The sequence below is a fragment of the Palaemon carinicauda genome, chromosome 23, assembly GCF_036898095.1.
Source record: "Palaemon carinicauda isolate YSFRI2023 chromosome 23, ASM3689809v2, whole genome shotgun sequence".
NCBI classification, from domain to species: Eukaryota; Metazoa; Arthropoda; class Malacostraca; order Decapoda; family Palaemonidae; genus Palaemon; species Palaemon carinicauda.
This window is the reverse complement of record NC_090747.1, coordinates 26,952,598-26,966,706: the sequence shown is the minus strand read 5'-3', so window position 1 is coordinate 26,966,706 and position 14,109 is coordinate 26,952,598.

The following is a 14,109-nucleotide window of genomic DNA, read 5'->3' as shown; positions in this document are numbered from 1 at the left end:
CAATCATTTTGTTGGACTTCTTTGTTTTCAAATCACACAGTGTGGAACGTATGTATCCGCAGTTATATGTTGTTTTGAATGGCATCCATTGTATCAAAGCCACTGCTGGGAGTTCTGGATACTTTGCGAGAAAATCAGTTGAACATCTGTCCTTAGATACAGTCTTAATCATCGTATTTGTAATCTTAATAATATTATTAACCTTCTTTCAAGATAGATTGACAGTGATCATTTCTATCTCTTCTTTGACTCTAGCAAATGGACTTATAATTCACTCAAAGTTAGGGTCTTGTTCTATGTAATAATTTCCCAACTTTGAGTGGAGGACCTGCAGGTGGGCTTTGTAAGCTTGTGTTTTCTCACCGTCTACCTGTTTTTTTGGCACTAAGGAATAAGTATGCTAAGAAAGGAAAAGACCCAAAGTGTTTGAGGTCAAGAATGCCACACTAATAGTAAATCAATCTTGATTTCTGTCGCCTGTATTTTGTCCCGCACCTTAAAGGTGTTAGTAACCGTTCTTGCAGAGCTAACTTAAATCAATACAGTCTGCTAAAAATATCAGATAAGTATGAAAATTTTGTGAGCCATTATGTCCTACATGTGATTATAGAGGTCATGACCTTCATGGAAAAATGTTTGCACATCATCACAATGTTCAAAGAGGCGGAAAAGAACATTTCCTTGAGATAACAAGGTATTCCCTGTATGGCATAGGAGTTTATTGTGTTCGCTTCCTAGTTCCGTCTTTTGACAGAGAGCTCTAAATAAGTAATTGTTCAATGCTTTACCATCAAGATAGCAGACAATGTTCACTGCCTATGTGTTGGCAATTAATGAAACTGCGGATTGCACAGATTGTGCAATACATTATATTAGGAATATATGGCCCATCAGTTAGCCAGTCATCGCATTTGCACTGACTCTGTTGATCCCAAAGTATCCCACTGATTACCGCCCAATTTCCATAACTCCCATATTATCTAAAGTTTTTGAACGTTTTCTGGCAAAACGTCTTAATAGGTTTGCTGAAGGTAATCATGTACTCCCTAGTTTGCAATTTGGTTTTCGTAAAGACCTTGTAGCATGCGATGCCCTTCTTACATTCTTCAATGCTGTACAGAAATCGCTTGATTGTGATCAAGAAGTTTGTATGATTGGCCTTGATTTTAGTGCTGTCTCTTACTGTGTTATTCATGAGGCCCTTATTTTCAAACTGTAACAGTTGGGAGTGGGTGGGTCGTTTCTTAGCATTATTATTGATTTTTAAGTAATAGATCTCAAAGAATTGTTGTTGATGGGCACCATAGTGAGTATACGAATGTGATATCCGGTGTTCCACAGGGTAGTGTTCTTGGTCCATTACTTTTCATATATATATATATATATATATATATATATATATATATATATATATATATATATATATATATATATGTATATATATATACATATATATATATATATATATATATATATATATATATATATGTATATATATATATATATATATATATATATATATATATATATATATATATATATATGTATATATATACATATATATATATATATATATATATATATATATATATATATATATATATATATATATATACATATATGCATATATATGTATATAACTCATGAAATACCATGAAAAATATTCGTCCATTTCATATTTTTTCACTAAAACCTTAACCAAACTACTCATAAAAGTATCGATGATATAATACCTTAATATATTAATATATATAAGGGTTAGAATTCTGTAATACCTGTTGTAAAAATGGTTAACACATATTTGATTCGTATTTAAATCATCTATAATGGACCTATTTTTATTTTCAGTAAATATTTTTGAATCATCCAAAAAATAGCATTGTCAAAATTATAGAATATATTTTTCCTTTCTTTTTACCGCCTCCATTCTGTCAGATTTTGAATAAAATATTCGTTTTCCCGTACCTAACTTTAATTTTCATCTATATTATCTGCATTGATGATATTTTGCGTATTTTTAATATTAATATCCTTATTGCAAAGGTTATGCATTTTATAGTTAAAAAAAGAAAAGATATAAAACTAGAAGCTTATTGTTTTCTAAAGGAATCATCTATATGACGATGTCCCTGTGTTTGTACACGCAGCGTTTCCTTAGTTTATGTTGCGTTTGCCTAATGAATGCTCAGAACAAGGTCTTTTCACTCATTACGAAGGCTTCTACAATGATAATAAAAAGAAATCCATTCCCTTATTCACCATAACCAGTTAAAATTTCAATTGCATAAAAGATAGAAAACAAAACCTAAAAATTACCGTTACTTTCCCAAAACATTTTGCAAAAATATTTTCTCCACATAAAATTCTGCTATGAAAAGGATTTGGATTGAAAAGCCATTAAATTTTCATTAAAAGTTTTTTTTTTTTTTTTTGTCTTAGAAATATTTCTATTATATACATAAAATAACAGGAAAATATATCTCTATTTTATTTTACTTCTCCTTGACTCAAACCTTATATCATCTCTTTAAAACAGTATTGATCTTATTATGTTTGAATATATTATTAAATTTTAGGCATTAGAATCCTAAAATACATGCTGTTAAACCATTAACTATTTTATTTGGTTAGTATTTAATCATCTATAGTGTCCTTTTTTCATTTCCAGTGAATACTTTAGTATCGTCCAAACTAAATATCTAACATGGCATCTTCAAAACATAACCCTGTCCAAACAACGGATTTTGAGCGAAGCGAAAAATCTATTTTTGGGTGAGATAGCCCTGTCGTCCTGATGAAAGTTCCTTCATTAGTAGCTTCTTAGGTTATATGTGACTACAGTGATATATCCCAGAGAATTTACCGAAGGTACCCAGAATTCTAACTCCTGGAGCGAGTATCCCTTAAAATTCTAAGAAGGGATATCGCGTAATGATGTAATGGCACACCTCATAGCAATCTGCACCCCAGATAGAGTTTACGTTCGAGGAGGTGTGGCAAAAATAAAAGGGAGGCCCTTCAAAGGCCATCCCCGTTCCCTACTACTATTGATAGTACAACAGTGCCATCCCTACGATAGTGGCCATTCCTTGTAGCATTGAGCATAGGCTGTTACAGATACAGTACTTACGGGAGGGAACTGAGGATCTCTTCTGCAGAAGAGATGAGTGGGTCCATCAGGACAACATGGCTATCTCACCCAAAAATAGATTTTTTGCTTCGCTCAAAATCCGTTTTTTGGGCTCAAGCCATGTCGTGCTGATGGAAGCATACCAGAGCATTAATGTATCTGTGGATTTTCCATCAGTGCCTAAACCTTATATCAACCTTTGCAATGGTCATACTGACCATATGAGACTTGTGACAATACCGTTATATGTCATCATCACTAATCATAAACAATGTTAGTGCTTCCTGCCTCCTACAGGGAAGAGTCATCTAGACAGTTGAAAAGGGATTTCAAGGTTAACATAAATAGTATGACCAAACTTAAGTACCCACTGAATATACAAATAGTCTCAAGTTGTATATTTGGTCAAAAAGACATCAGTGTCTCTTTTGTCTAACCTTAGATGCATACAAAAATGTGAGGGATGCATTCTAAGCAAATAAAAAGTCTGCCATGTATAGATACAATTGTCTGGCGAAGATGGACACACTACATTCAAATAGACATTTATTTTGAATAAATGAGTACAAGAGATAGTTAGCAAAACGAATGTAGTTTGACAATGGAATTATACCTAAAACAAGTAGAGGAATCGTATTCTTTCTTGAAGGAATGAAGTCAAGAAATGCCACTCTAGATTGAAGAGAAGGTAAAAGATAACCGCACTTCATAAAACCTGTACTGGTTACCATTAGCTGCCCTATGTACTTCGTACACCGGCACTAGAACTATTTGTATAATTCCACACCTGTGATTTTAGAACAGAGCTAGTGCTACCATGGTAACACATAAATAAAAGAAGGCATAATTAAAAAAGATGACTTCCTCTCCCATTAATTGACAGCCCCAGTCAATTATATGTTAATCGTAGAATAAACGGCAGAGTAAATAAGTTACCTGACGTCACCACATATTGCTTCAGATCATGGACTAGCAAAGCATAGTGTTTGTAGAGCATCCTGGATGATTCCTATCCAGAACATGTCCGAGGACAAGGAGGACTCAAACCAAAAAAGTGTATCACAAAAATTTAGGGGGCAGGTTTTAAAACACTGCCTGCCACCACTACAAAGTGTTTCAGTTCATGCACTTGTTTTGCGTAGTGTTTGTAAAACACCCTGGAAGATTTCCATCCAGTGTATGAACGAAGATGCTCAAAGTCCATGTACTGAAAGAAGTTCACTGGTGAAGCAATCTTTCCCGGATCATGACCTGCGGGAGTACTGTCCGGGTCCGCTCTACGAATAAAGTAGGTGAGCTTCGCCCTTAGTTGACTTAAAGATGAATTAGATCCCAAAGTTTCTCCTCTAAAGAGCTAACCTCCCCTGAAATCTGAAGTTCTACGAAGATAGACCTTTGGACACTCGACAGGACATAGAGAGACATCTTCCTTCAGAGGTCAGATTCTCCAGGGACCCCACCTCTTAGTGGGTAGCTCGTTTTTAGCGAGAAATGATGGATCAGGGAAGAGATTGAGTTCTCCTAAATCTGTGAACTAAATGTGCCTCTCATCTCTCGATAGAGCCACTATTTCACTAACTCTAGCCCCAGAGGCTATTGCGAACAGGAAAATAACCTTTTGGGTTAGATTCTTAAGAGAACAATCTTCATTGTTCACCAATGAGGCATAATGTAAGACCTTGTCCAAAGACCAAGAGATGGGCTTTGGTGGTGCTGCAGGCCTAAGTCTAGCACATGCTTTCGGAATCTAGTTAAAGATTTCATTTGCCATATCCACTTGGAAGGCATATAGGAGAGGTCTAGTCAAGGCCGATTTGCACGTATTTATCGTATTGGCCGCCAACCCCTGGCTATGAAGGTGGACATGAAAGACAGACAGAAGTTCATAAAAATTTCTTTCGGTTCTTTTGATTTAACAAACTCCCCCCACTTCTTCCAGGAAGACTCATATTGTCTTTTAGTAGACTTAGCCTTGTATTCTTCTAAGAATTCTATATTGCTTTCTGAGATCCCAAACCTTTTTCTAACCGCTAGAGCAAGAAATTCATGAAATGAAGGGTTTGGGTTCTCAGTGATAAACCGAAGGCAGTTAATTTCTGAACCTTCGGAAATATACCTAGGATCGGAGCTAGGACCGGCCTCATCTAGTGTATCAGACCCATTAGAGGATCCTCGTATGGGGCTATTTAGTGAGGTAGTTTCTTGAAGACGCTCGTGATGAAGAGGTCGAACTGCAGTTCCGGGACTTGTTTCCATTTGGGAGGGAATATGTCTGCGTCCATGGACCATTCCAACAATATCGCCTTGTGCCGTGATAGAGTATCCACCGTCACATCGTGGATCAAATGTAAATGAACTGCTGTTAGGTGCAGGATGGGAAACATCACTAAGACTGTACGAGACGTTCGATTGTGACGTCTTATTATCGCTTCGGTGTACCAGCTCAGACGTAGGGATTCTGATCTGTGTGGAGGGTGCTTCCCCGCCCACGAAAGGACCAGCAGAGTCCTGGGACTATCGTGTTTTAACTTTTGTTAAAGAAGCGATTAAAGAGGGACCGATCTCAGTCTCTTTTGATCTCATCAAGCGTTTGATGCGTGTTTTCTCCAGGCTTTAAACACATTTTTCCAATGTGCACTTTGCACTAGGTCTGTCACTGTTGCGAACTGGGGAAAGTTTAGCACTTTTCCTTGTTGGCATTTTGGGAATCTGATCGATTAGCTGAATCTCCTGACAGACCTTGCGAGCTCCTTTTAACTTCCTGAGGGAAAAAGGAGCTGATGTGACTGAGGGCTTCGATGGTTTTTTAGCCATCGAAACCCTAGAGCTGGAGAAAGTCGAGACTTCTAGAAGCATATCTTGCATCTGTGATGTCCCAGGAACCGGGTCATCACTATAAAGATACTTAGGACTGTGAGTCTGATACGTATCTATTCTAGGATGAGTGTTACTCTCCCTGACATGAATCCTAGGCAGGAGGAAGGGGGTTGGTTGACTGGAAGGTTCCAGAGGACACCTTTCAGGTCTGACAAGACTACGAACACCCTTAGTTGGAACAAGGTCCATATCTTCAGAAGGATTAACATTCAGAACTTGCAGTTTATTATGAACTTGTTGAGTAGCGACACGTTCAAAATGACTCAGAAACTTCTTGAGTCCTTCTTGTGAACGCAAAATAGCCTTCCCTGGGACTCGATGAGCCGTAGCTTTCTTACTACCTGTATGCTCTATAGCTCTCAGGTATACTCCTCCAGGAAGGTTTTGAACTGTAGGAGGAGTTAAGGAGATAATAGTAGGGACATTTTTGTTCCCCATCAATGGCTCATCTTGATTAGCATCTGGACCGAAGGATCAAAGGTCCTGCGATCCTGAGGGAATGTTCCTCCTAGTCGAAGCGTCTTTATGCTTCAAACTGCCAGTAGGTTTAGACTTTTGACCATCTGCCTGTAGCATCTTGGTCACTAGAATATTGGGCTGTTGTTGAGCAGCCCAGATATTTTCAGTATTCTCGATCTTCTTTTTAGGTTGGGGACCCACAACCACAGAAGATTTTCTCTTTGAGGGAATGCTCCATTTTTGGGGAAGACTTATGTTTTCCATGGCGGCATTCTTAATTACTTCTTTAATGACCTCTTGTGGGAAGAGGTCTTTACCCCAAATGTTGGGAGATATTAGCTTCCTTGTTTCGTGTTTCACGGTTGCAGCAGCAAACACAAACTCTCTACATGCTCTCCTAGCCTTCACAAAGGTGTAAAGGTCCTTTACAAAGGTAGCCATATGCATTTTCACTAAGACCATGAACATGTCTGGGGTGTTCTCGTAAGTTGAACACAACTCTATGTAGTTTTGTAGAGAAAGGGATGTCGCCAGTCTCTCCTTTGACTCGTGTTCATTAAACAAGAGCAAATCGGACAATTTAGGGAGACATACATTAAATTGTCGGCTTGCGACATCCTTGTCTAATTTTCCTACTGAAAATGTCATATGGATTTCGTTCCAATCTTTTTCCTGTCCGGGAAAAGCTGGTGAAAAGGCTTGCACTCATCGAGTGTGGGACATGACTCACCCGCCTCTACAGCTTTGGTAACGGAAATAAATGCCTTCCCCATAAAGGGGAAGGAGAGTGAAGCAGAAGCAAGAAAGGAAGGGTGTATGTTATTCAGTGAGAAAACCATCGTCTCTGAATAACCCTCCTTCTTCTGATTATATGAAAGGATAGTCTGTGCCTTATTATGGTCAAGAATCATGACCTCCTTTTGTTCCGTTCTTTTCCTTGTCTTTGGTTCGAACCTCAGTCGAACCCAACAATTAGGGAAAACCTCAGAGCTTGGCCAAAATTGGATTTTGTCCAAGGGAACAGTACCTATTTTCTTTGAAATGAAGAGATTGCCATTTGAAATCGACATCTGCTCCGCAAACCTCCAGGGATTTGTGAGGGAGCATGAAGGAAGGCCTTGATTCATTGGTCGTTTAACTGACCCGTGGGAAGCAACCAGAGGAGCTTTACGAGGTTCTATCTTGTGTTTAACTTCCCGCTTTTTGCTTTGTTTACTAAAGCTCTCTATCTGATTCTTCAGTTGGATACATAATTGTACCACATTATCCCATAGAGGGGTAAAAGACGAAGATGTTGACATCGATGGCTCTTTAGCCGGCAGAGGCGGAGGAAAGTCCAGTACAACATATTTCTCTTCTACCTTAGAACACTTCCTGCCCTCGATTCCAAAGGTTTTCTCGCCATCAGGAAACGTAGTTGACTCCTGAGGCACTAATATTTCCTCACTTAGCTCTGGAAATAATAGCTTACGCATCCTATCATTAGGTAGGAAAGGTCCCGGAGAGATCTTTTTGAAGCCTCTCACCCAGTTACGTAATTTATACTGTGCTATATCCTTAGTCTCTGTAGACTTAGGATTATCAAAACCTTTAGACATCAATGTCCAACATATATTGCAACCCTGTGGGTTCCAATAATGTAGGGATCCGGAAATAATATTACAGGGGGCATGTGACCTGCAAGTATTATGACCGTAAAAGTCCTTACCCTTGGCTCTGCAGTGGACTGCCGTACAAGGTATCTGGTGTTCCTTCTGTAAAGAAAGGAAAACCAAATGAGTATATAATGGATTATTACTTTAATAATCAACATGTAATTGTCATATACAACAGAATAGCTTAGGATAGAAGCTATAAAGGGATAGTAGGAGATACATACCTGTATACCTCCGCGAGCAAATGCTGCTACCTCCCCTCAGTATTAACTTACATGGAGCTTTCTCTGTGAGAAAATCCAAGTAAAAAGGTTATTTACCCTTAGGGGTAGAGAAGTATCAATTAACTATCCCAAAATTGTTAATACTGTAGGGTCAGGATGACTGATTTCAAATCAGACCATTGAAGAAAATATTCCTTCAAAATATAAGCGGTATAAGCAGAAAACTCGCTGGTGGATACCCAAGGTAAGTTAGGAAATACTACTGTAACATGGTACTGTAGTTTCTAAATTGCAAAAGTGTAAATTGCAACATATCGACTATTGTACCTATGTAATGCAGTCTTATCATTATGCTGCCTACAAGGCAGCATATGACAGTAGGGTCCATCTAGCACTAGATGGAACAGAAATATAAAGACATATAAATGAACCTCCTACTCGGGTCAGTTGCTGTATTCTTCCTACTATATTAAATCATAGAGTTTCCTGATCAGGGAGACTCAAAGAAAAAAGGGGCTGTACCCTTTACAGGATAAGAGTGTATTACTCTTGCCTGAAATATTTAATATTGCAGGATAATCCTAAAACTGATTTCTAATCAGGATATTGAAGAAATCATATTCATTCAATATAGGATTAGGCTCAGCAATTGCCCGAATTGGATATCCAAAATATATTGGAAAAATCCAGTACTATAAGAAATATAGTAGTTTTTATCTACAGTATATTTTATACTGAGATATACTGGCTATCTATATAACCTATACAGCAGAATATCCGGCATGTTGCCGGTCTGGCTAGGATATGTCTGCATACCTTGTAGACCTAGCGAGACAGAGAGAGAGAGACAGTATGGAAAAAAAGGGCTGTCCTTTACTGTAACTATATACAGTAATTAAGGAAGAAAAGTCTAATAGACTACCTTTTTACCGAAAGGAGGTTCTAATAGAAGGGGAGAATGTAACATTCAGGCTTCTATATAGCTACAGTACTGTTGCCAGCAACCCGCCGACAGTACTGGTACAGTCGGCGCGCCGCGTTGCCGGCCCTGCCGGAAGCATACAGGCAACAGAACCTATAGCTACAGTCCAAGGGAGGACTGAGAACCTCGGGGACAGAAGGGACCAACCACTCACAGCCATCATGGGTGCCACTGCCGTCCAGGCCGGCAATTGGTGACAGTCCATGATTGTCGGCAGCCATCTTGGTTGCCGGCCAGGCCAGCAAAAGGCTAACATGCCGACAACCGCTGACAACGTCGGCAGTCGCTGACAACATCAGCAACCGTCGACAATGTCAGCAGCTGCTGACAGTCCATGACTGTCGGCAGCCATCTTGGTTGTCGGCTAAGCCGGCAGGCGGCAGTATGCCCTGCCATCAGCCAGGATGAGAGAGGTAGTCTGGCTGCATCCAGCACTCTACCGTTAAGGAAAGGATGCAGGATGTCAGCCTAAAAGGCAATGGATAAACCATTAAAAGGGGTAAGGGGAATGGGAAAAGGGTCCTGTAACAATTGTGAAAGAAACTGTCAAACTTGACAGTCTTAGCACCTATAAAAGGAACTCTGTTTCTGTATGGACAGAATCCGGGTGCTAGGAGAGATTCAGTTCTACATCCCAGAGACTGCCGACACAGTTAAGGGGAGGGGGTGACACTGCGCCTCCTCCCACAAAGAGAAACAGGAATCCAGTGTCACGTTAACTTAGGCTAAAAAGGGAATTACTTTCAGCCCAAGGAACTGTGGCACAGGACAAGTCTTTAGTCGCAAGGAGAAAATGGTATACTCCCATAACCAAAGCGACTATGGAGGACTAACCTCTATTGTCGGTAACCTTGTCGGCAGGGGAGTAAAGGTATCCAACAACCAACTCACTCTGTCGGAAGGTCAACGACATAAGACTAAATACTCTGATATTCTGACCAAATCCCAAAACCTGCTGGTATATCCACAAGCAAAGGTTAAGGGGATGAACAGAAACCAAATCCCAGGTCAGCCATGTCTGAATAATATTCAGGCACGGCCATAAGGGTTGTAGTCTGGGACTACACTCAGGGGGAAAGGGATTACCTTTAAGTCTCCGAAGAGACGTGAGAAGTTTCTTAGCATTACAGGAGGTATCAGTCTCCAATGGAATGAAAACAAAACACAAAGGTAATCGGGGAATGTCGAACGTATAGACAGTGTCTAGGTTAGGCTAACTTTGCTAGACGAGTTCTCGGTTACCTAAGTCACCGAAACTCTAACTATACGATCGACAGAGGAAAAATGAAATAATTATGCATATAATCACATCTTCACAGGAATATGCCTAAATCGCTAATTAATTACGAGAATTAAATAAGGCTATTCAAAAACTGGAAGTCGTTCCGCTAACTAAATAACGCAGGCCTAAGAACAACAGCGCCCATGGCACCTCCAGTAATGACCTAGCTCTATAAACACAATAAATACTCAATATCATTGAGAAACAAGAGCTAAAACATATTAAAAGTAAAGACCCGATACTCAACTTTCCGAAGGCGGAAGAAGATGAAGAAAGCATAATAATAATCCTTTAACCAATCGAAATAAATTCAATTGCTGGAAAATACCACCGAGCGAAATCGCTACAAATAAAGGAATGGCCACTATCGTAGGGATGGCGCTGTTGTACTATCGATAGTAGTCGGGAACGGGGATGGCCTTTGAAGGGGCCCTCCTTTTATTTTTGCCACACCTCCTCGAACGTAAACTCTATCTGGGGTGCAGATTGCTATGAGGTGTGCCATTACGTCATTACGCGATATCCCTTCTTAGAATTTTAAGGGATATTCGCTCCAGGAGTTAGAATTCTGGGTACCTTCGGTAAATTTTCTGGGATATATCACTGTAGTTACATATAACCTAGGAAGCTACTAATGAAGGAACTTCCATTAACACGACAATGGCTTGAGCCCAAAAAATAGTATATATTTTGCTTGTCTTTTTTTATCCCTCTCATTTCAGATTTTGAAGAAATTATTAGTATTCCATTGTTACTTTTATTTTCATATATATTATCTCTATTGATAATATTGTCAATATTTTAATACTATTATCATTATTGCTAAGATTATGCAAAAAAGAAAAAAAAAAAAAAAAACTGGAAGCGCATTGGTGTCCAAAGAAAGCATCCATATGATGAAGGCCTTTTAAATGTACATGTTAGTGGAAAAATTCAAATAAGACCATATTGATAAGAGTTCAATCGCTCACGTAAAATATATCTATTGTACACTGGAAACCTGAGGAAATGATAAAATAGGAAGTCTGAGATGCATGAGGTTTTCATGAGACATTTCAGTTCAATTAAATAATTTTCAGCATTTTTAATTACAGGGCTATTGTGAATAATGGTCATACAAAAAAAAAAAAAAAATCAATATCTAAAGTTAGGACCTATGTCCTAATAGCACTTTATTGAACGATATATATTATTAAAGACTGTCATATTTTTTATTAGGAAACGAGGAACTACTGATTTCATTACTATGAAGATTAACAGGAGTGTAAACTTGTGACCTTCATAGTAACATAATTACAGTAATGATATTATTCATGAAAGACAATTTAACTAATCGTATAGATATTCCTAAGCAGTTACTTTAGTTATAGTGGCACTACTAAGCAACTAAAAAAAGATTACATTAGCCACACAACGCTTCCTTAGTTTGTGGTGTGTTTGCCCAAGTATTGTTCAAAACGATATATATTTACTCGTCCGAAGGCTTTTTAAGGATATGTTTACTCCTGGCAGCCTTTGTGTAGGTAATTTCAATGGGACCGTGTTCAGATTTCTCGCTGAACGATGCACTTTACCTAACAGCCTCTTCATTTTTTTTTTCTTCGGAATACTACTTCCTGGTTGTCTGTTGCGGCCTTCTTATGAAGTCCAATAGAATAGAAAGTTTTGCTTGTTTATTTTTTCAGAGAAGAATGACTATCACCTTTCATCGTAAGAATACTAATCAACGTAAAAGTAATACTAATGGGAAAGTTTGCAATATGCTGTTGTGATTTATCTTATGAGTTTTCCCCATGGAGAAGACAGATATCAAAGGTGGTAGAAGTTTTTCCTTGTCATCACCAATGCAAAGTAAAAACAATATTTGAAAGTAGCAAATGGTAATATATAATTACTTGAGTTGGAATTTTCCATATCTAACATTTATAGTGTATATATATATATATATATATATATATATATATATATATATATATATATATATATATATATATATATATATATATATGTGTGTGTGTGTGTGTGTGTATATATATATATATATATATATATATATATATATATCCATGGATATATATATATATATATATATATATATATATATATATATATATATATATATATATATATATATACATGGATATATATATATATATATATATATATATATATATATATATATATATATATATATATATATATATATATATATATATATTTATATATATATATGTATATATATATATATATATATATATATATATATATATATATATATAATGTATATATATGTATATATATAGGAGGCTGCTAAAAGTCCGAATTTCCTCTCATCGGGGAATTAGCTATAGAACGGGTTGTCGACTATCAATTCCAGAACAATCTAACATAAGAAATCACAGTAAAAGTTGCAAAACACACATAGATACCAGTCATTTTAATATAATAGGAAGAACCCGACATTTAGACGAACTAACCATCCTTGAATCAATAATGATTAAGCTAACTGTACCTTCTCTTAACCACCAGTCGTCTTCCACCCAATTGTTTGTTGCCTAATTACCTGTTGTTTTGTTTACACTCCCTTCCATAACAATTTTTCATGTCAGTTCTCCTTACGCTACCGCTGTGGGTAGGTGTCTTGTTCGTTCTATTAATATTATTATTATTATCATTATTATTATTATATATTTTTCTATTATTATTATTATTATTATAATAATTATTATTGAATTAATCTGTTTCTCTATATTCGCTCCAAGCCCTTTCACTGTTATTCTGTGTTTCTGTTTTTACTGTTTTTATTCTTAATTTATTAAAAAGCTTTTTAATTTTGGTGTTGGTAAACATTGTGTGTATCTTTTTGCTTATACGCAATTGATTTGTAATCGTTTCAGCCTGGAAAATGTATCAAGCTAATACGAAATGTTGGCGCAAATAAATGGATGAAAAAACAGAACGCGTCTCCCTACTCTAATATGTTTATATACACACACACACACATATATATATATATATATATATATATATATATATATATATATATATATATATATATATATATATATATACATATATATATATATATATATATATATATATATATATATATATATATATATATATATATATATATGTGTGTGTGTGTGTGTGTGTGTGTGTGTGTGTGTAAATGATGACGCTCTTGGCGAAGTTGTTAATAAAAATGGAGCACATTTAAATTTTTGTTCAATAAACAATCTTGTCATTAGGGGGTACTCTTTTCCTGCACAAGGGCATCCACAAATAGACATGGTCAAATAGATCACATGGTTATTAATTAAAAAAAGGAAGACTATGCAGAATGTTACAAACTAAATAGATGTATATATTAGTAGTGATTCCTAGATCCCCATTGCCACACTAAAATTAAAACTGAAAGAACCCAACAGAAACGTAGATAGAATACCTAGGTTGGTTACAAAAAAGTTTCTAGATGATGAAATCAGTGCAACATTCGC